At 39.7% G+C, this 24,097-nt stretch overlaps 1 long non-coding RNA gene across 1 annotated transcript in view; it reads right to left on the bottom strand.

The window, feature by feature from the left end:
* LOC138745405 (uncharacterized) overlaps positions 1–24,097 on the bottom strand; it is a 48,974-nt gene that overhangs the window by 5,113 nt on the left and 19,764 nt on the right. The window contains exon 2 of the long non-coding RNA XR_011346243.1: positions 10,570–10,642. This is a non-coding gene — a long non-coding RNA (uncharacterized lncRNA). The remainder of the gene's footprint in view (positions 1–10,569; positions 10,643–24,097) is intronic.

Raw genomic sequence — 24,097 nt, 5'->3', positions numbered from 1 at the left:
GTGCCTGCAGCATTGCCTGGTGGTCCGGGTGTGCACAGTGTAGCGTCGGAAGACACACCTGCGCGGTGGGTGGCCCTACCAGGCATGCGCCATGCGTCGAGGGTCCACGAACCTTTGGAGAAGGTGTGGGCTATGGGGGAGCCCGAGTGATGGCCAGCTGACGAGGTAGGCATACTGTTGTCGGGTGTCCAGACCCGCAGCCGCACTGGAAGAGGACCTACTGCTTTGGAGTAAGAAGAGAGCTCAACTTCATTTGAGTTTGAAGAACTGGGGACTGAGGCAAAAGACGGTCGGCTTCAACGGGAGGTGATGGATCCTGGACTGGATTCTGTGTTTCCAATTCTGGAAGGGATTGCTCAGCTCATGGAAGATATGGCAAATATATCAATGCAGATGACTCATCAGATGACTCAAGGATTTTCAGAAATGAAATCTAAAATGAACACTGTGTGTGAAGAAATAACTTTTCTGAAGCAAGATATTAATGTAGTTAAGAGCAATGTTATGAGATGGACACGATCAGTGGATACTGTGCAAAAGCTTTTTAAAAAGATTGAGGAGGCTCTCTTGAATGCAAGAGTCAAGTGGAGCGTAATAGAGAAAAAATGGAAATAGTGGAAGATCCTTTTGTAGATTGGGGGATTCAGAAGAAGGAATTATTGAAGAAGTTTGACTCATTAGAAAACCAAAGTTGTAGAAATAATGTTAAGATAGTAGGTCTTCCGGAAGATATGGAAGGTTCGGATCCGGTGAAGGTTTTAAAGAAATGGATCCCAGAAGTGTAGGGCAGGTAATTCGTTCCGGATGGACTGGAATTAGATCGAGCTAATAGAGCGTTAAGGAAGAAACCATTTCCAGGCCAATTACCACGAGCAGTTTTGATTCGCTGTTTTAAATATCAAGACAGAGAGGTGATACTCCGATTGGTGGTGCAGAAAACACGGCAAAATCAGGCTCCACTGATGGTTCAAAATAATAGGGTTTTTTTAATGCAGATCTGAGTCAAGAAATTATCAGAAGATGCTGAGAATTTAATTCAGCTTAAGAAGTATTGTGGCGAAAGGGATATAAATTTGCTTTTCGTTATGCAGCAGTATTGAAAGATTTTTATGGGAATTTTTAATCTCAGTTTTTTGAAAATGACCATGATGCTTTAATATTTGCTAATTCATTGCCAGATGTACGAGGAAATGGGCGATTGTCACCATTAAAACCGAAGGGAAGGGTCAATGGGAATGGAAATGGGAAGATTGGAAAATATGGAATGAATGGGAAAAAAGTTGAATTGACGCAAAGTCTTCTCGATATTGAAGATCCGGAACAATCATTGGGACTGGAATCATTGCGTTGAATATTTTTGTTTCAGTACTTTGTGAAAGTCTGACTAGGGGTGGGTGACACTGAGTCCTTTAGTCACCTCCCACTTGTGGACTTTACCACCCCCAGATGTTTAGGGGGCTACTACTTTTGAGTAGATTGTTTTGGGATTGATTTTTCTCTTTTTTTTTTGGAATTTTTAAAATAGGTGGGGATTCGAATACCGCGAGACTTAGAAGGGGAGTATTATTTTATAGTAGGATTCACATTTGTGAGAAGGTTTAACAGTGATATACTATGAACTGTGTCAGGTACTGTGACACTAGGGTCACAGAGGGATCAGATTTAACGGTGATGTACAGTATGTTGAGGGAGATAATGTGACACCAGATGCATAGTGGGGATAAGTTTTAATGGTGATGTACTGTAGACTGAGGCAGATACAGAGACACCAGGTTCAGAGTTGTAGAGGGTTTAACGATGATGTACAGTAGACTGAGACAGATACTGTGACACTGGGTTCACAGCAGTGAGAATGTTGAATAGTAATGTCCGATAAACTGTGTCAGATACAGAAGTTTAACAGTCATGTACGGTAGACTGAGGTAGATATTGTGATGCCAGGTTCACATGGGAATAAGGTTTAACGATGATGTATGGTATGTTGAGATAGATAATGTGACACCAGGTGCACAGTGGGGATAAGGTTTAATGGTGATGTACTGTAGACTGAGGCAGATACAGTGACAGCAGGTTCACAGCGGGGAGGAGGTTTTATGGTGATGTAAGGTAGACTTTGGCAGATACTGTGACACCGAGTTTACAGAAGTAAGAAGGTTTAACTGTGATGTACAATAAACTGTGTCAGTTAACGAGACACCAGATTCACAGTGGGAATCAGGTTTAACAGTGATGTATGGAAGGCTGTGGCAGATACTTTGACACATGGTTCACAATGGGGAGAGGTTGATCACTGATGTACAATAAACCGTGGAAGATACTGTAACACCAGGTTCACAGTGGGGAAAATGTTTTACGGTGATGTACGGTAGACTGAGGCAGAAACTGTGAGACAGGATTCACATTTGTGAGAAGCTTAACAGTGATGTACTATAAATTGTGTCAGATACTGTGACGCCAGGTGCACAGTGGGTATAAGGTTTAACGATGATGTACGGTAGACTGAGTCAGATACTGTTACTCCGGGTTTTCAGTAGTGAGAAGGTTTAAAAGTTATGTACAATAAACTGTGGCAGATACTGTGAAAGCAGGTTTACTATGGGAATAAGGTTTAACGGTGATAAAAAAAATAAAATGTGGCAGATAAAATGACAGAAGTTTCACAGTAAGAAGAAGGTTTAACGGTGATGTAAAATAAAATGTGGCAGATAAAGTGACACCAGGTTCACATTGGGGAGAGGTTTAATGGAGATGTACGGAAAACTGAGGCAGATACTGTGACACCGAATTCACAATGGGGATAAGGTTTATCAGTGATGTATGCTAAACTGTAGAAGATACTGTAACCGCAGGTTCACAGTTGGGAGCAGGTTTAGCGGTGATGTACGATAAACTGTGGAAGATACTGTGACCCCAGGTTCACAGGGGGAATAAGGTTTATCAGTGTTGTACGATAAACTCTGTTAGATACTGTGACCCCAGGTTCAGAGTGGGAAGAATGTTGAAGGTGATGTACGGTTAACTTAGATAATGCTTACACCGGATTCACTGGAGTGAGAAGGTTTAACAGTGATGTACAATAAATTCTGGCATATACTTTGACATTGTGATAGTACAGATCTATCACCAATGTATATAGTGTATATAGTTACAGTATCTAGACTGTATTTACAGCGATTGGCTGAGAGCTTAGCCACGCCTACTGTCTGGCCCTTAAGGGTTGTGTCCCTAGCCAGGTCGGATCATTCCGGACTGGTCGGCCACCTGTGAAGAGCTCCTGTCTTTTGCTAATTAAAGTCTTGGTTTGGATCAACAAGTCTTTGATTCTTTTGACGAGCTCTACAATTTTATTAGCAAAAAGAAAAAATAATTTTTTTTGAACAGGATGGAGCGTTTGACTCGGCCAGAAGAACTTGACATCGACCCACAGTCAGGTACAGCCTTCAAAGCCTTTAAGTTCTGGCTGCTGAACTTTGAAAAGTTCCTGAGATTCATTCGAGTGGAGGAGGATAACCAACGTCTAACAGCATTGCTGTCTATGGTGTCCTTGAGAGTCTACGAGAATATCCAGGATGAGACCACTTACACCACAGCCATAAAGGTACTGAAAGAACTGTATGATCACCCGGTGAACAGAGTTCATGCCCGGGTCATGCTTGCGTCGAGGAAGCAACAGCCCAGTGAGTCCAGCAGGGCACCAAAGTGGCTGATCACAGGGAATCAGTTTTTGTGTGTCCAATGAGCAAGAAATCCCTCTCTGAAACCAACAAGAGCCTTCCTGGAGGGTAAACATTTACTTTTAAGCACCAGAGCTTGGTGAAAAGTCATAAATGTTGAATGCTGTGCACAGTATAAGAATTTATAGATACCGGTGAACTTGTAGGAGTGTCAAAGAACTTTATACACATTAAATACACCTGTGCTTAGAATTAGAAAGGGTTAATGTTAGGCAGTTACATTAATAGTGATAGTTTAAAGTTTGAACCTCTTTTTTTGTTTCAAGGAAATTAAAAAGACATTTGTTGAAGTATCCATTTGTCTTGGAGATTTTCTATTGCTGCTAGGTTTTGGGGTACTTTGGGCCTGTAACAACCCCAAGTTTAGGTCTTCATACCATGATACCCAAAATGTCTTATTTCCTCAATAATTGCCGATTCCCCCATACAATCATTGATAAAGCCTGCACCCATATCTCCAATTATCTTTTTGCCTTTACCCCACCTCCTTTCCGGCAGAACACGGACAGAATCCCGCAGATTTCTCACTTACCACCCATCAGCTGCCACATCTGACAAGTTATCCTTGGACACTTCCAACTTCAGCACCATCCTCTAACCTGCTACATCTAACCCGCTCCACTCATATCCTTTTGTCATAGATGCACGTCTTTCTGTGACTCCCTCGACGGCACTTCCCTCTCCACCCACCACCACCTGGTGCACTCCCCATTGGAACTGCAGAAATTGCCAAACTTGTCCCTACATCTCCTCTCACCTCCATCCAAGGCCACAATCAGGTCTTCCAGGTGAGGCAGAGCTTCACGTGCACTCCATCCAACCTAATCTAATACATTTTGTAGACTCAGTTGACCTCAATATCAGCAAGACCAAATACAGACTGGGTGGCCATTTTGCTAAACACATGCGCTCTGTGGATCTAAACTTGAGCTTCCTGTGACCTACCATATCAATTCTCGAACCCTTCTAGCAATATGTCTGTTGGCCCCATCCTTCGCCAGGGTGAGGTTAAACAATCTTAAAGAAAACACATTATATTCCTCCAGGGCAGCCTTAAACTCTATAGCATGAACACGAATGTTTCTGAGGAGTAGCTATATTAATTAGTAAAAATGTGCCATTTAAAATAGAAGAGGAAATAATAGATCCAGCAGGGAGATATGTAATGATAAAATGTCAGATATATTCGGAGTTTTAGAATTTACTCAATGTATATTCACCTAACGAAGAAGATCAAAAGTTTATGCAAGATATCTTTTTGAAGATAGCAGATACGCAAGGGAACATATTAATAGGAGGGGATTTCAACCTGAATTTGGATTCAAATATGGACAAAACTGGGAAAAAAATTAACAGAAAGAACAAAGTAACCAAATTTATAATTAAATCGATGGAAGAAATGCAACTTTTGGATATATGGAGGAAACAACACCCAAAGGAAAAGGAATATTCATATTACTCGGGTAGACATAAAACATACTCAAGAATAGACCTATTTTTGTTATCAGCTCGTATGCAAGATAGAGTAGAAAAAACAGAATATAAAGCTAGAATACTATCGGACCATTCACCCTTAATATTGACAGTAAAGTTAGAGGACATCCCTCCAAGAATGTATAGATGGAGATTAAACCCCATGTTACTTAAAAGGCAGGATTTTAGAGAATTTATTGAAAAACAAATTAAAATGTATTTTGAAATAAATACGGAATCAGTGGAAGATAAGTTTATACTATGGGATGCAATGAAAGCATTTATTAGAGGGCAAATAATAAGTTATGTAACCAAGATGAAGAAGGACTATAATCAGGAAACAGAGCAGTTGGAAAGGGAAATAGTAAATATAGAAAAAGAATTAGTAATGAAGGAAGATGTAACTAAAAGAAGAGAATTGGCGGATAAAAAAATAAAATATGAAACACTACAAACATATAATGTGGAGAAAAATATAATGAAGACAAAACAGAAATATTATGAACTAGGTGAAAAAACGCACAAAATCCTAGCATGGCAGCTTAAGACAGAACAAGCTAAGAAAATGGTATTGGCATCAGGGAAAAAAGATAAACAAATTACATATAATCCAACAGAGATTAATGAAAACTTCAGAGAATTCTATGAACAATTATACCGAACTGAAAATGAAGGGAAAGAAGGGAAAATAGATGAATTTCTAATTAAAATTGAACAACAAAAACTACAAATAGAGGAACAAAATAAATTAACAGAGCCATTTGGAATAGTAGAAATACAAGAGATAATAAAAAAATTACCAAATAATAAGACACCAGGAGAGGATGGATTCCCAATAGAATTCTATAAAACATTTAAAGACTTATTAATTCCGCCCCTCCTTGAAGTAATCAACCAGATTGATAAAACGCAAAGCTTACCAGATTCATGTAAAACAGCAATAATTACAGTAATACTAAAGCAAGGGAAAGATCCACTCACACCAGCATCATATAGACCAATATCTTTACTTTAGACAGATTATAAGATAATAGCTAAATTATTAGCAAACAGATTAGCAGAGTATGTACCGAAAATGGTAAATCTAGACCAAACTGGATTTATCAAAAAAAGACGCACAACAGACAATATTTGTAAATTTATTAACTTAATTCATGCAGTAGAAGGGAATAAAGCGCCAACAGTAGCAGTTGCTTTAGACGCAGAGAAGGCCTTTGACAGAGTAGAATGGAATTATTTGTTCAAAATATTGCAAAAATTCAGTTTACCGGAGAAGTATATTAATTGGATTAAAGCATTATATAAGGGACCATTAGCGAAGTGACAATAAATGGACATGTATCAAAGCAATTTAACTTAAGCAGGTCAACACGACAGGGATGCCCACTATCACCTTTATTGTTCGCGTTAGCTTTAGAACCACTAGCAGAATTGATAAGAACAGAAAATAATATAAAAGGGATAAAAATAAAAGACAAGGAATATAAAATCAGTTTATTTGCAGATGATGTTATTAAGTACTTAACAGAACCAGAACTATCAATAAAAGAATTATATAAGAAATTGAAGGAATATGGAGAAGTGTCGGGTTACAAGATCAACGTAAATAAAAGTGAAGCAATGCCTATGAATGATGCGGATTTCTCAAAATTTAAGAAAGAATCACCATTTAGATGGCAAATGCAAGCAATAAGATACCTAGGTGTACAAATAAACAAAAATCTCGGCCAACTATATAAGCTCAACTATTATCCACTAATGAAAAAATTACAGGATGATTTAGAGCATTGGAAAGATTTACCATTAACACTAATAGGAAGGATAAACTGTATTAAAATGAACATTTTTCCAAGGATATTATACCTATTTCAGGCATTGCCAATACAACTGACAGAGAAATTCTTCAAGGAGTTAAAGAAAATAATAAGGAAATTTTTATAGAAAGGGGGGAAACCGAGGATAGCACAAGATAAATTAATAGAATGGTATAAACAAGGAGGCTTACAACTGCCAAACTTTAAAAATTATTATAGAGCCGCACAATTAAGATACCTATCAGATTTTTATCAAACAAGGGAAAAGCCAGATTGGACTAGATTAGAATTAGATAAAATAGGGGAAAAGACATCTGAACACATATTATATAAATGGGATGAAAAATTGGTACAACATAGAAGTTCTCCAGTATTACATCATCTACTCAATATTTGGAAGAAGATTCATGTAGAAAGAAATAAAACAAATTATCAATTACCAAAACTAATATTGACGCAAAACAAGTTACTCCCTTTTACAATAGATAACCTTTCCTTTAGAGAATGGGAGAAAAAAGGGATTAAAAGAATAGAAAATTGTTTTTCAGGAAATAGATTATTATCCTTTGAACAAATGAAAGATAAATACAATATAACTCAAGATACAGCACTGGCATATTACCAATTGAGATCCTACTTGAAGGATAAATTAGGAAGCAGTTTGAGTTTGCCAGAGGGAAGTAACTTTGAATATGTGATTACAGATACAATGATAATCAAAAGATTTATAACAAATATGTATATTAAACTGCAAGAAAAGGAGAATGAGGAAACTAATGGTAAAACTAAACAAAAATGGGAACAGTATTTAAATATAAAGATAAAAAAGGAAACATGGGAGAAGTTATGCTCTGGAACGATGAGAAATACAATAAATACGAGGTTACGTATGATACAATATAATTGGATACACAGGCTATACATTACACCTCAAAAGTTAAATAAATGGGACCCAACAGTATCTGATAGATGTTTTCGATGTAAAAAAGAAATGGGAACAACAATTCATGCAATCTGGACATGTGAAAAAGTAGAAAAATTTTGGGAAGATCTCAATCAGATGTTAAATAAAATAACAGAAAACAATATACCAAAGAATCCAGAGATCTTTCTCCTAAGTAACATAAAAAAACAAAGAATTTGGAATTGATTTGGAGGATGCACAAAAAAGATTTGTTAAGATAGCTCTAGCCGTAGCAAAAAAATGTATTATGTCAACCTGGAAATTGGAAGATAATTTGAACATACAACAATGGTATATAGAAATGAATAAATGTATTCCATTAGAAAAAATAACGTATAGTTTAAGAAATAATATTGAAATATTCGAACAACTGTACTCGTGTGTTTCTTTGACATGATGTTGTTCGTAAACCACTTTAGCCCATTTACGATTGTCCTTTCCAGGTCTTATGGCACCATCCATAGTGTTTTGTGATTGACAGGAATGGAAAAGGTAACACTGTTTCCATCAACAGGTTGAAGCCAGTGTATTTTGAATGTCCACGTTCTGCATCAGGGCCAGTGCCAGAGGGCCAGTGCCAGAGGGCCAGTTCCAGAGGGCCAGTGGACCAGAGGGCCAGCGGACCAGAGGGCCAGCGAGCCAGCGGACCAGCGAGCCAGCGCGCCAGCGAGCCAGCGCGCCAGCGGGCCAGCGGACCAGCGGGCCAGCGGACCAGCGCGCCAGCGGACCAGCGGACCCCCGAGCCAGGGGACCCCCGAGCCAGGGGACCCGCGAGCCAGGGGACCCGCGAGCCAGGGGACCCGCGAGCCAGGGGACCCGCGAGCCAGGGGACCCGCGAGCCAGGGGACCCGCGAGCCAGGGGACCCGCGAGCCAGGGGACCCGCGAGCCAGGGGACCCGCGAGCCAGGGGACCAGTCGTACCCCTGCATCTCCTGTCTTGCAGTATCATACGAGATCAGGCTGAACTGTCAACCCTCCAGACTGTTACCCTGGGGACAGTTCCATTCAGTCGCCTCCTTGCATGGAGCGGAGGCTGGAGGTGGGGGGGAGGGGGCTGTCACGGTGATGTATCTGCCTGCTTTGGGAACGGTGCCAGTTGCCGCTGATGATGTAATTGGATCGTCGCACTGGAGGAATAGCCCACGTGCGCAGGTGCGTTAAGCGTCAGTATATTGGTGATGGATCTCGGATGCAAGAGGAGTTGAGAGAGAGGGTCAGGATCACCGTGTGGCACTGAGCTAAGGAGAAGGTCAAAGGGGTTTGGCTGGGTGATGTTTGGGGAGTTGAAGAATGCAATGTTTTGTCTGTGGAGGATAAAGAAGGTCGACTGCATTGTCTTCTGGAGGAAACGAGTGAGGGTATTCTTTAATTGTTTGTAAACGATGGTATATCAGTGCCGTTACAAATCTAACCCTTCCCTACCTCACACTCATTACCCTCTATTATTTTTCCATCCATGTATCTTAGTCTTTTGAATGTCCTCGTTGTACCAGCCCCCACCTCCACCCGAGCAATGCATCCGAGATCCCAACAGGTCTGTATTTAAAAAAAAAAACTTGTTTAGACAATCAAATCAAAAGATGAAGGAAGTTCTACTGCTTCATCTCATGATCTCATCATCATTTCTTTGCAGATTATGGGCAAATTGAGAGAAAAATGTTTGTCTTAAATAGACACTATGAAGGAGAGGGGGAAGGGTGGATCCCTTATTGTATCTGCTATGCAAATACGAGCTGCATAGTTATACCTCATAACAACACATGTTGAAGAATACTGCGGAATGGTCATGATCTAAAATCCCCAAACTGGAGAAATAAGTTGAGATGAATGCCTCGTATTCCCAAATCGGAATGCACTTTGGAAGGCATCATTGGGTTTTCGTGACTTGCTCATGAACCAGATTTTCTCTCACTTGGGTTCTGGCTCCTGAGCCTATTCTCTTGCTTCCATTTCAATGAAGTGGCTACTTTCCCTTCCTGGCTCCCATGCAAGCTCACTGTGGCTTCTTTTGTACTGACTGTTATTATGTTGTTGCAAAGTACTGTCCATCCATCTTTTCTCAAAATCTGGACTAATCCGTACCAACCCGTGAAATATTGATGCTTTCCATTTATTGACTTCCTTGATTTGAGTTTCTTCCTGTCCAACATGGTTCAACAGTGGATGGCAGAATCGCAACTCTGTTGCGCTGCCAGTGATAGGGATGGGGTTCAAATCCTACTCTCTCTGTGAGGAGTTTTTATGTTCTCCATGTGTGTTTGTAGGTTTTTCCTGGGGTAGGGGAGGGGGGTCCAGATTTTTCCCACTGTTCAAAAAGTATGAGCGTGTTGAAGGTGAATTGGGAGGCACAGGTTTGTGGGCCTAAAGGGTCTGTTACTGTGCTGTAACTAATCTTAAAGTATCGCATTGACTCTGATATGTCACTAATGTAAATCTTGGTAGTAATGGTGTGTATGATTCAGCTTTGTCTTGATCTCTGCGGCTATTGGCCTCGCATCTCATGTGGAACCCTATAACTTGGGTGTTTTGGAATTACCTCGTTGTGAGGAGTATATCTGAATGAATAGCTTCACTAATTACTCACCATGTTCATGTTTAAAGTCCATCTATCCTTGTCTGCCAGGTCTGGACTGGAAAATTGTAAATGTTACTCCACTCTTTAAGAAGGAAGAGACGCAAAAGACTGTAAATTTTAGACCAATCTTCACATTTAAAAAATCACGTAATTTGTTATCTTTTCCAAACAAATACAAGCTTTCATTTTGCCAATGATTCATATTAAAATCCACATAATTTTTCCAAGTAATCCCAATACATTCCCTCGCCACTGCTCATGCTAACTGAATAAACTCAATTTGAGATTTATCCATTCTTAAACCCATTGTTAAAGTTGTAATAAACCCCATTTAAAAAAAGCAGTGGATCTAACATTAAAGTAGTGTCCAATAATTCCGCCTTAAACTCTTTAATTTTTATCCTAAAAGACTTACTTTATCACACAACCAGACAGAATTGAAAAAAAAGTACCATTTTGAGTCCCACTATTAAAACATAAATCCGAATGACTAAATCCATAACTTTTTAACTTTTCCGGCATTTAATACAACTGATGTTGAAAATTATAGTTCACCAAATTCAGTCACACTATCTTCACACAGAGTAGTCCATCCTTCTTGGGATAATTCTAACGATAGATCTTTCTCCCATTTAGGCTTTGATTTATCTAAATCCAGTTTAGCAATTTTTTCTTGCAACAAAGAATACATTTCTGAAATAAATCCCTTTCTGCCCCATTTACAATTAAATTTTTTAATTTAGTTAACTTAGGCATGTTCAATTCCCACCCAAAACTCTTCACTACTGGAGCATGTACTTGAAAATATGCAAGCAAAGAATTTAACAGTACCTCAATTTTTTACTGAAGCCTAACATAAGAAAAAAAATCCCATCTTCAAAACAATCTGCTAACACTTGAATACCTTTCATCTGGCAAATATTTAAACACTGAGATTACTCATTGAGAAGGATATGTATTTATCCTGATATAATGGAATTTGTAATAAAACCTTCTCTCCAGTTCCTATTCCCAGATTTCTTTTACACCAAGTATCACATAAATGTCATAATACTGGCACATTATAATAATGCAAAAGACGAGGAGTCCATCTAAATATACATTAATGTATAATAGAATGAAAAATCTGTGCTAATAACACTTTAGCACAGTGTGGAGGTTGATTAACATTGAACATCCTATTAATAAATTTTAACTGATAATTAACTAATAATTTAATGAATAATTCTGAAAATGAAGCCATTGTCGTCCCTAATGCATATAGCCATGTTAAATTTTGCAATAATACTCTAGCCAATGTACCTTTCTATAAAAATATTCTGATTGCTGCATAACTCTTTAAAAAATATGTTTGGAAGCGAACATGGAATTGATTGAAAAAGATATTGAATATAAGGAAAATTATTCTTTTTAATACAATTCACATGTGCCATTCATGTCAAAGGAAGGTTTTTCCATTTGATTAAATCAGCTTTAATTTTATCAATAGAGAAACATAGTTCAACTTACACAAATGTTGATAATCCACATCAACCATTACCTCTAAATATTTAATTTTCATTTTTCATCTAAGCTGTGTAATCTGTTTACAAGCAGGATAATCTTCCTCTGTAATTGGTAATATCTTCCTCTTATCCCGATTAACCTTATAACCAGACATTTCTCCATATTGTACCAAACAGGTTTGCAGATGTCATAACGATTACTGAGGATTTGTTAAATATATTGGTACAAAGGAACCTTATATTCTCTTCATTTATTTTAATCCCACTAATTTTATCATTTTGTCTTATAGCTTGGGCTAGCGGTTCTATCACCAATGGTGACAAAGGACAACCTTGCCAAGTGGAGCGTGTTAAATTAAAGGTATCTGAAATTTGTCCATTCGTCACCATCCTCACCAAGGGATTTTTATACAAGTCTTTAACCCAACCAGGTAAAAAAGGTCCAAACTTAAATCGTTCAAGTATTTAAATAAAAAGTACCTTTCAACTCGATCAAAGGCTTTTTCTGCATCTAATGCCACTATCATTGATTGATTCAAACAATGTCTTGACACATGAATCAACGTCAACAGTCTAACAATATTTTCAGAAGAAAATCTATTCTTAATAAAACCTGCTTGATCAACATGTATTAAACGTGATAAATACTTCACAAGTCTATTAGCCAATACCTTAGCTACTATCTTATAAACTACATTTAATAACGATATTGTTCGATATGAGGCAACTTTCAATGGGGCTCTTCCTTTTTTGCAATAACTAAGTCTAGCTCTAGAAAAGGATTCTGGAAATGCTTTTGCTCTTCTGTAGCTTGTTTAAGAACATCCATCAAAACAGGAGACAAGACTTCATAAAATTATTTATAAAACCCTCCTGTAAACCCATCTTCTCCAGGTGATATTCAATATCGCTTCTTCAATTTCTAAATCACTGAAAGGAACTTCCAATTCTGTCCTATCTTTATCGTCCAAAACCGATAACTCCAAACTACCTAAAAAAAACTCAACACGTTCCTCATCCTGATTTACATCAAAAGGATATAAATTCTGGTAAAATGAGTGAAATTCATCATTCATTTCCTGAGGTTTAAAAGTAACTCTTATATTATTTCTTATCGCATTTATTGTCCTTGATGTCTGTTCAGTCTTTAATTGCCAAGCAAAACTTTATGCGCTCTTTCTCCTTACTCATAGTAATTCTATTTAGATCATTGTATTAATTTTTCATATTTATATGTTTGCATAATATTATAACAGTTTCAACTGAATCAAAAAAGTCTTTTTATCCACAGTCGAATTTCGTTGGAATTCCTTCTCTCAAATTGTTATTTCCTTCTCCAAATTTTGCCTCTCTGCCAAATGCTGCGTCTTAATTCTTGCAGAATAATTGATTATCAGACCTCTTAAATAAGCTTTTGAAGCATCCCACAAAACAAATTTACTTTCTACTGAATATGTATTAATTGGCAAATAAGATTGAATATGGTCTTTGATTTAACGTAGAAACTTTGGTTGCTTCAATAACATCCCATTAAACCTTCACCGATAAGGGGTCTCTACATTATGCAAACCAGAACATGTGCAGGTGCACAATTCTTTATCCAGATCCCTTTGGGGGGGGGGGGGCACTGTGTTCTGAATTTCAGATTTTTTTGGATTTTGGAAAGCCAGATTTAAGCCCACCCAAATTATGCTGCTGTATCCACCCCCACTCCCTTCCAGTCATACTGATATTTTTGCTCCACTCCTCACCTGCCTGACTCGCGCTGCCATCTCTCTCCCACTTGCTGATGTTTGGAGCTTTCCGGATTTTAGATGTCTGGAAAAAGGATGGTGTACTTCTACTTAACAATGAGGAATGATTTGATAAAATCCTACTCATATACTCTGCATGTATAAATCTACCCTGTAATTGTGCTGATGTTAAGCAAAAGTCGATTCTCAAAAAAGGATCATGTCTGGGTGAATAAAAAGAAAAGTCTTTTTCTGTCAGAATTAACTTCCTCCACATTTCCACCAAATTCAAATCTTTAATTGAGTCTAACATCCATTTAGCCATTTTGGTTCTTTGTACAGTTTTTGGAAATTTATCCAACACACCATTAAATTCCACACCAACCAAAATATTTTCATTAGCTTGACCCAGATTCAAAAAATTTCAGAAATAATGTCTTCATTATTTTCATTGGGTGGATAAACATTCATCAAAGTCCATGCTTCATAAAAAATGTTATAATTCACCAACAGCTCTCTACCCAATGTGGCAGAGAATGATTCAACTGAAACGGTATCTTCTTAGAAACCAAAGTAGCAACTCACCTCTTGCTTTCGAATTAAATGAAGATGCAAAAACATGTCCTACCCAATCTCTCATCAATTTCATATGTTCTTTCTCAGACAAATGAGTTTCTTGCAAAAAGGCAACATCAACCTTCATTTTCTTTATATATGCCAATATCCCCTTCCTTTTCATCGGATTATTAAGTCATTTAACATTGAAGGTCACAAAATTGAAATGAGCCATAACTTAATTTCCTCTTGAGATTTCCACTTCACAGAACAATTAAATATTTTAAAAAACCCAAACCCCCCTTTCAAACAATAAGAAACCCCTGCAAAAAATGTAAAAATCTACAAGTACAAAAGTCGGACCCCCCTCTGTGGACCAGCTGCAGTTAATACCACAAGTGACAGATGGCTTTAGAAGTAGCAGAGTCAATCACCACCCCCCAACCGAACAATAAAACATACCAATGGTAACACCCACATTGAGCTTGAGCTTTATCTTCAACATCACTCACCAATTCTGATTCTAATTCTTTTCCCTGTTCCCTTCCCAAATTTAACCTCGGGCATTTTCCCCATCAATTCCTTCAAATCTGGGAAGGAATTTTCAAAAGATAATGCACCATAAGGACTCTCAAAACATTGAGACTGATCTGGCCCATAATTCACCTTAAATATCGTCGGACACTGAAAAGTAAACTTATACCCTTTCTTCCACAGCACTGCTTTGACCAGATTAAACTCTTTCCATCACTTAATAATCTCCTGACTTAAATCAGGATAAAATAAAACCCTATTGTCTTAAACCATCATTGGGCTTTGATCAAGGCAAGCTTTCTGAACTGCAAGCCGCAATATAATTTCTCTATCCTGATATCACAAACATCTTAAAAGAACTGCTCTTGACATTTGACCCAGAAAAGGTTTTCTCCTTCACACCCTATGAGCCCTATCTAAAAAGTCTCGACTCCCAACATCTCTGGAATCCATTTCCAGAAATAATTTTACAGGATCTGAACCATCAATATCTTCCGGCAGACCAACTATCTTAATATTAATTCGACAACTTTGATTTTCTAACGAATCAATGTTTTTTAACAAATCTCTCTTCTGGACATCCTAGCCTGTAAACAACTCCTCAATATGATCCATTCTCTCCGCATAATGGTCCCCACGGTCCTTACAGTCAATAAAAATGTCTTCGATCTTCTTAAATTGATCTTGTCCAGTGTCCACTGCTGTTAAACTCTTATTAATATCAACTAGAATAAATGTAATTTATTCACACATACCAGCCATTATTTCCTTTATACCAGCAAATTGATCATTTAAAGTTTCAAAATATTAGGTCATAGAAGACATCATCTTTTCATTTGGTTGGATCAGTTCTGTAGACATGAAGTTGACTTCCATCCCTGTTGCATGGGCCATAAAGACTGGGGAAGGTGTCTGTGGTTAAACAACAGCTTTCATTGGAGATGGAGATGTTCTTAAAGCCTAAGGCCTTCCTTCAGTAAGTCCAACTGCAGCAAATAGTCATTCTTGCTCTTCTTCTTCTTGAATTTCTGAGTTGTCCTCCTCCACCTCATACCTGGCTGCCCAACTGCGGATTTCTTGCATGTGAGAACATCCATCCATGCTGAGAAGCTCAGTAGCACCAGAGGAGCATCTTCAGATGGGCCGCTGCATACAGTCAGTCGCCTTCCCGCGAACTCGCGCTTACATTCGGGCACCCACCCCCCTGCTCTCCTTAGTCAAGCCAGGCTTGGGTCAGATTCCACGCTCACTCTCCTGGCCCACCCCCAGGCCAAAGATCTTGGCGATATCTTGCGTCTCTGGAGGCGCAGCGGATGCAGACGTTTCTTCCAGCTTCTCTTGGGTTCCACATTGAGGATTTGGATCTATCTCTAACTGCTCCTGAGGTTCCTTCTGGAAGGTCGGCCTTGCTTCTTCTGCACTTTTCACAGGTTGGAAACCTAGGTTTTTTTCTAAGTTGCTGGTAATGAAATGGTTGTGTATGAACTGACCAGTATAAGCATGGGCTGGCCCACCCTCCTGATGACATCCTCTCCGAGACTCCTCCCTGGACTCCTCCCCAGTGACCCAGGCCATAAAGGTCGAGCAACCTCTTCCATCCCTTCACTTACCTAGCTTGCACGCGGGCCTGCAGTCTTGTGTGTAATAAAGCCTATCGCTCCCCTTAGTCTTTGTCTTTTTGATTATTAGGGCAACTGTCAGTGCCCAACACTGCTGTTTTCCTTTCTTCATTTCCAGAATCCTACAGTAGTAAATTAATGTTCAAAACATTGATAAAGTCAAAAAATTCACTACAGTTCGAGTATTGAATAGTTCAGTCAGGGAGAGGTGTCTTCTCACGTCATTTTCCGATGCCATCTTTCCACGACCCCCCCCACCCCAACCTCCCCTCAGCTGACTCCTTGAACACCATCCAATCCATGAACTCTAGGCAGCCCTGCAGCTGTCTTCCATCACGTGACCACCTTTTGGTTGTCCTGATCTCGTAAGTGTTGTGAGCAATTTTAGGCCCCATTTCTAAGAGAGGATGTGATGGTGGTTTACAAGAATGACCCTGGGGATGCGAGGAATAATTTGATGGTTCTGGGCCTGTACTCGCCCAATGAGGCAGGACCTCATTGAAATCTGATGAATAGTGAAAGTGCTGGATGGAGAGAATTTTGCCAGTACTGGGAGAGTGAAGGACCAGTGGGCACAAACTCAGAATAAAAGGATGTCTGCTTAAAACGGAGATGGAGAATCATTATCATCTCGAGCAGTGATTTTCAAACTCCTCCTCCACACCCCCACCCCCTGGATCATATTCCACTGAATCCTTGTGCCAGAAGAGCTCTGTTAGTAAGGAATTACTTAAGGTGAAATGTGATTGGAAAGAAAAAGTTTGAAAACCACTGTTTTAATTGTACGTCATTGACTTATTCTATGTGTGGTTTTATAACTCTTGAGGAAATGGACCAATGACAATTTTTCTCAAGCAAAATATTTCCTTCACAATTTGGTCCACTGCAGACTTTCTCAGCCTTTTTTCCCATTCATCTGCCACTTGAAGAAATCTCTTACTCATTTTTCGACACTCCAAGGAATAAAGTCCCAACATGTTCAAGCTTTCCCTGTAGCTCAACTCCTGAAGATCTGGCAGCTTCCTAGTAAATCTTCTCTGCACTCTTTCAATCTTACTAATACGCATCCTGTAGCTAGGTGACCAGAACTGCACACAATACTCTAATTTTTCCCTCACCAACATCTTTTACAACCTCACCATAACTTCCCAACTCCTAATTTCAATATGTTAATTAATGAAGGCCAAGATGACAAAAGCTGTCTTTACAACCCTGTCGTCCTGTGACACCACTTTCATGGAATTATGTAACTGTGTTTTATCTCTTACCAATTTCTATCACTTCTTTGTTCAATTTCATAATGTTGACTTCTGGACTATTTTATTGTGCCCCTTGATCTAGAGAGTTCTGGCAGAGCAAAGCAATTTTGTTTTCTTTTGTCAGGTCAAATTTTGTCACATTGATCCAAAAACAAGTATTTTCACCATTCCTTCATTTCAGATTCTCTGCAGCTGTCGTATTGTACCTCACAGTGACAGCATCATGTTTGTCTTGTTTATCCTTTACCCCTCCATCCAGACAGATGTGTTGATCAGCGAGTCGAATCCACTCATCCAGCACCACTGCCAATTCTGCTGCTCGGGCTTTTCATCCCACTTATTCAGTTTGTTATTTCCCCTCTTCTTTTTTCTCAGCAAAGAGAATCAGGTTAATTTGATTTTCTTTCTGAATCCCAGTGAAAGGTTATCGATCTGAAGGTTTTAACTCCAATTATTTTTCCAGTAGATGACCCGCTGAGTATTTCCAGCATTGAGTTTTTATTTTACTGCCTTGGTATATTGCTGAGTGCTTTGAATGGGAGAAGAAATATGGGTTGGGTTAAGTAAAGATATCTAGATTATGGAGTAGATTTAGAAAAATAGACGTAAAAGTGGAGCGTTCATGGAAATAGTTAATTCATCTTTTCGAATTTTTGAGTCTCCTGCCGGAAAGCTTGGGATACTCACTGGGCTTAATTCAAACCTGCCGGCAGCAAACTCTTAATGAGGTCCCACCTTGTCCTGTGGAGCCCAGCGCATATAACCATATGACTGTTTACAGCACGGAAACAGGTCATATTGGCCCTTCTATTCTGTGCCAGTTCACATGAACAACTCCACTAGTTTTCCCCTCCAACACTCTGGCCATATCCCTCCAACCCCCTCATATCCATCGACACATCCAACCTTCTCTTAAATGACAGAAAGGACTCTGCCGCAATGATCTCTTCTGGAAGATCATTCCATTCTGCCACCACTCTCTGAGTGAAGAAACATCCTCTAACATTCCTCCTGAAGTTTTGCACCTTTACCTTGAACTCATGCCCTCTTGTTCCAACCACCCCTGCCCTGAGGGGAAAGAGTCTACTCATGTCTAGTCTATCTATTCCTTTCATAATTTTGAATACCTCTATCATAACCCCCTTCATCCATCTACGTTCCAATGAATAAAGTCACTGTCTCCTTAATCTTTCTCTGTACTCGAGATGTTGTAAGCCATGTAACATTTTTGTAAATCTTTTCTGCACCCTCTCCTCGTTATCTATTTCCTTCCTCTATTTGGAGACCAGAACTGAAAACAATTCTCCAAACCTGGCCTCACCAATGCCTTAAACAGTTGCAGCATCACTTTCCAGCTATACTCTAGTCTATGCTATGATTTCTGAAGGCCAGCAGACCATATCTCAGGTTAAGACCCACTGTCTTAACGTCCCTCATGTGCAAGATTTTGCCTCCCATCTGCACAATTTCTGTGCTTTCTCCAAGGTTGATCTTGTCATAAGATACCATCAGATCCCATCCATAAGGAAGACATTCCTAAAACGGTGATTATTACCCCTTCTGGGCTTTTTAAATGTCTTAGGATGCCACTTGAGTTGAAGAATGGTGTTCAAACCTGCCAGCGGGTTATAGACACTTTGGACAGAGATTTAGAGTTCCCTTACATCTACTTGGATAACATCTGGTAAAAACAATGGCATCACGAATATGGTGTCCAGACCGACTATATATCATATTCAGGGTGACATTGATATTTCTGAATTAGCCAGTATCCAGGCAATGGACCCCGATGTTCAGGCATACAGTACGGCCATTACTAACCTGGACATACAGCAGAGGGCAGCACAACTGGGTGGCCAACCTAACTTTGTGCCATGTCTTTGGGCTACATTAGACCAATGTTTCCTGCATCTTGGAGGAAACACCTTATTGACCAGATACACAGCTTATCTCATCAGTCCATCAGAACATTTGTCAAGTGCATGTTAAATAAATATGTATAGCATGGACTGAGAAAAGGTGTCGTGCAATGTGTTTGCACATGTACCTCCTGCCAGACTGCCAAAATTCAGTGCCACACTAAGGCACCTCTTCAACATTTCCCGATGGTATGCAGACAGTTGGAACACGTGCATGTAGACCTGCTTGGACCATTGCCAGAATCTCAAAACATGAGATACATTCTAACAGTTGTAGAACATTTCACGTGCTGGCCAGAGGCCGTCCCGTTGCCATCCAGTGACACTGAGACAATGGCCAGAGCATTCATCGTCAACTGGATGGCTAGATTTGGTTTTCCCACATTAATTCAATCCGCGGAACACAATTCACCCACGTTCCCACCAGCAAGTGAAGTCCACTTTTAAGGCCCGACTCACTGGTCCCAATTAGGTTGATGAGTTGCCATGCATTCTTTTGGGAGTGCGCACAGCTCCAAAGTAAGATATGACTGCATTGTCCGCAGAGATGGTTTATGGTACGGTCCTTACAGTTTCATGGGACATTCATTTCACAACCAACTCTGATCTGAACGTCCTTCCACAGCTTCGACATGGTATCGTGATCAGCAAAGCTTTTCCTACCCACTGGCTTGGATCCCCTTAACAGAATGTACCCCACCACTCCTGGACACTGATTTTGTTTTTGTGCGCAGACAGGACCTAGGAGTGCTGTTACAACAACCGTATGAGGGTGTTTTCCAGGTGGTAAAGAAGAATGGGTTTGCGTATACTTTAGACATTGGAGGACATTCACAGCTGTTTAGTTGGTATAGACAAAACCTCTGCCCATTTGGATCCCGCTTCACCCTTTCATTGCCCCCAGCCGAGACGATGAGGGTGTCCACTTAAGGTGCATGCAACTGGTGTTTTACTTTCTGGCGACGGTTCTGGTGGGGGGTGGGGTGTGTATCAGCTATGTAGCGGGCCGAGAGAGCCAGGTTCTTTGGCGGGCACATGAAATCATAAGGCAGACAGCTGGGAACTCATGCATTTAATTGACCGCATGCACGTGGTCCTGCGTGTCGAGGAATGGCACGTTGATCTGTGATTTCCCCTGCCGGAAGGTGCAGGACACTCACAGGGCTTAATTTAAACCTGTGGTCCCGTGGATCTGCAGCAAACTCACAAATGATGTCCCACCTTGACCCATGGAGCCCGGCACACGGTGTAAATAGAAGAAGCCTGTAAAGACTGAATAAAGCAGTTTTGTGTTGACTAACCTGGTATGTGTGTGTGTGTGTGTGTGTGTGTGTGTGTGTGTGTGTGTGTGTGTGTGTGTGTGTGTGTGTGTGTGTGTGTGTGTGTGTGTGTTGCTTTAGTAGCTCTATCGAAGTAGACGCTACATATATAAATATTTGGGAGGATGATCACACTTACAGGATACTTTTCATCCATCTCACAGCCTGTGGGAAGATGCTCTTGCCCAGCATGTAAGTCCTGATTTTGATGATGGACGTGGTTAAAGATGCTGTTCACCAGATCAAAATGGTCTTTGTACTATTCCTTGAGCCCAATTTGAACAACACTCCCAGTAAATGTCATCTACAGAAAAAGGGAGACCCCAGTGATCCTCACTACTCTGCATCATTGCTGTCTGATGCTATACAGCAACTAGACCATCCAAAGGTCGAGACTCAACTGCGCTACTGTAAAATCTCAGGATGAGAACCATTAGCCTTGACTTTCTCAGGCTCATTGGGAAGTGTAGGCCCTTCCTGACCAATAAGGAGGTGTGATCGTTCTGTGTATTAATACGTGTGCTGTATGGATGGGAATTTTATGTGATTGTATTGTCTATTCTTGCTCTTTAACAATCTTTAGTGGATAGAAGTAGTCATTGTACTTTAGGATGTACAATCATGTACAGATTGTCTTTAAATAGCCATTTGGCCCAGATGTCTATTCAGTCCAAGAATACTTTCCATCACAGGCAGATTTTAAGCAATAACACCATTCATACTTAAACAAACATTGTTTTTAATTTTCTTTTTAAAAAAAACAGGATCAAACTTTAACTTATCACTGTTAACAGCCTTCCATTACCCCCTTCTAATTCGAAGTGCAGGTGTATTTAATGTGCATAAAGTTCTTTGACACAACTCCAAGTTCACCGGTGTCTATCAAATCTTATACTGTGCATAGAATTCAACATTTATGAATTTGAATATGAATGATAAGCTCTGGTGCTTAAAAGTAAATGTTTACCCTCCAGGAAAGCTCTTGTTGGTTTCAGAGAGGGATTTCCTGCTCATTGGACACACATAAACTGATTCCCTCTGATCAACCACTTTGGTGTCTTTCCAAAGAACCTTGACCCATAAGGGTTTTCCAAATGATAACCTCTTCTGCAGGTCACCATTGATTTCCTTTTGTTTCCCTTATTTCAGGTGAAACATCATTTCTAGCCAGCCATTTCCTGTTTTTCAACAGGCTGAACTGAGAACTCACGACCCGTCTTAAAAACAAGATGCTGGCTTGCCATCTCTCTCTCTCTCTCTCACTCTCTCTTTTAGAAAAAGCCTATTTGGTCTCTCTTCTCTGCTTGCAAAACCACATGACCTTCTTAGAATAGCAAACTGGTATCAGCCAGATGACTGCACTGGACTCAAACTTCTGAGTCCATTAATCTGTTGCTTTAAAACAATAATCCATTTACACCTGCTTTTGAAATTCTTTAGCAAAACAGTCTCCTTGTTTTGTCTTTGTAAAGACTCTCGGCGCCTGAATGACTCACTCTCAACAAAGCTCTTGTATTTTAAATAAGAGCTGTTTTGTGCAGTGTATGTGTTTGTTTGTGACCAAAACGACTCCTCCAATCCATCTCTTTCAAAAACATCTCTATATACAATGTGAAATACATAATCTGTCACAGGACAGATGCAGCAGAGGAGTTGTGATAAAATCAATGGTGTCCTTGCAAAAACAAAAAGTGGGAAGAGGTATAATCTGTTGAGTGGAGTTTGTAATATTTTGAAACTTGAACCTCTCTCTATTTCAGGAGACAATTTACTGTCATGTAATTAAAAAGTGTCATGTCACACAAAATTGCTTTTTTCTTGCTATAAGACAGACAGACTCACCTCTGGCAGAAATTGCCTGAAATGCCTCTTGCAGTCAGAGAAAGACTGAGTGCTCTCCCCTCCACCACCACCCCAAACCCTGGGCCAAGTCACTGAGGGTCTGTGGATTCTCTTTTAATGCTCACAGATGTATGCTCCAGTTTTGAACCTCTGACATAATTAGGAACCATTTAGCACTCACTCGTATCCCAGGTCTGATACCTGACACCCTTTTAGCCAGTTTTGACCCAGTCTCTAGCAATCCACAGCCTGGTGTGAGTTCCTTGACTGCTTTGTCCAGAAGCCCACAGCCTGCGTGGGTTCCTCTCCTCAAGTCACCAACAGCCTGCCACCTATGTGGGTCTTTCAGCTGCAGAACCCCCCACTGGTCTGCTTCCTTGGTCACTGACCCGTGGATTGAATCCTCTGCTTCTGAGATGTTGGTGGGTGTGGTCTTTCTGTTTTCTGGTGCCCTGCACTAGTCGTCCGCTTCCCCAGATTTCACGGTGGCGAAGAAATCTAACAAATCTAAATTAAAAAAAATTAACTAAGAGGAGAATCTCACATGTCTAGAGGGATGGAAAGGGCATTATTACAAATTGAAGCCTGATATTTGAATATTCAGGTGCCAAATTTGCAAAGGCATAGAGTATATATTTCTCAAGCGAAATGTAATTTTTTCCAAAGGAATACAACTTTGAATTTTTGCATGTCATCTTGGCATCCATAAAAATATATGGGATTTCCAAGTAAGTTCAATACATGTCCTCATCACCGCTAACGTTAATTTAACAAATTTAAATTGATATATTAATAGATTTAATTTGGTCCTTGTTCCTTCCATATTTCTTAATAAAAATAAGGTCAGATTCTGTGGAAAAACATCTCCTATAACTTGTTCAATAAATATTGTAATTCTCCCCAAAAAGATCTTGCATTAGGACAAAGATAAGTTGAATGCAAGAAAGTTGCGATATCTTCACCACACCTTAAACATTGATGTGATAATTCTGATTTTATTCTATTCAATTTCACTGGTGTAAGAAGTAACTGTAGAAGAAAAACTAGTTGTGAATTCCTTCCTCACTGCTGCAGTGTGGAACTTTGGTCAATAGATCCAAAATGCTGCATTGAAGTGAATTAATACAACTCCCCTGGATCACGTGATCAAGAGAGCAAAAATAAATTATGAAAGTAAGCTTGCGGCAAATATAAAAACCGACTGCAAAAGCTTTTATAAATATGTCAAGAGGAAAAGATTGGTGAAATCCAG

Source organism: Narcine bancroftii, chromosome 11 (assembly GCF_036971445.1).
Source record: "Narcine bancroftii isolate sNarBan1 chromosome 11, sNarBan1.hap1, whole genome shotgun sequence".
NCBI classification, from domain to species: domain Eukaryota; kingdom Metazoa; phylum Chordata; class Chondrichthyes; order Torpediniformes; family Narcinidae; genus Narcine; species Narcine bancroftii.
Note: the sequence above shows the minus strand (reverse complement) of the source record. Positions and strands in the feature narration are given on the sequence as shown.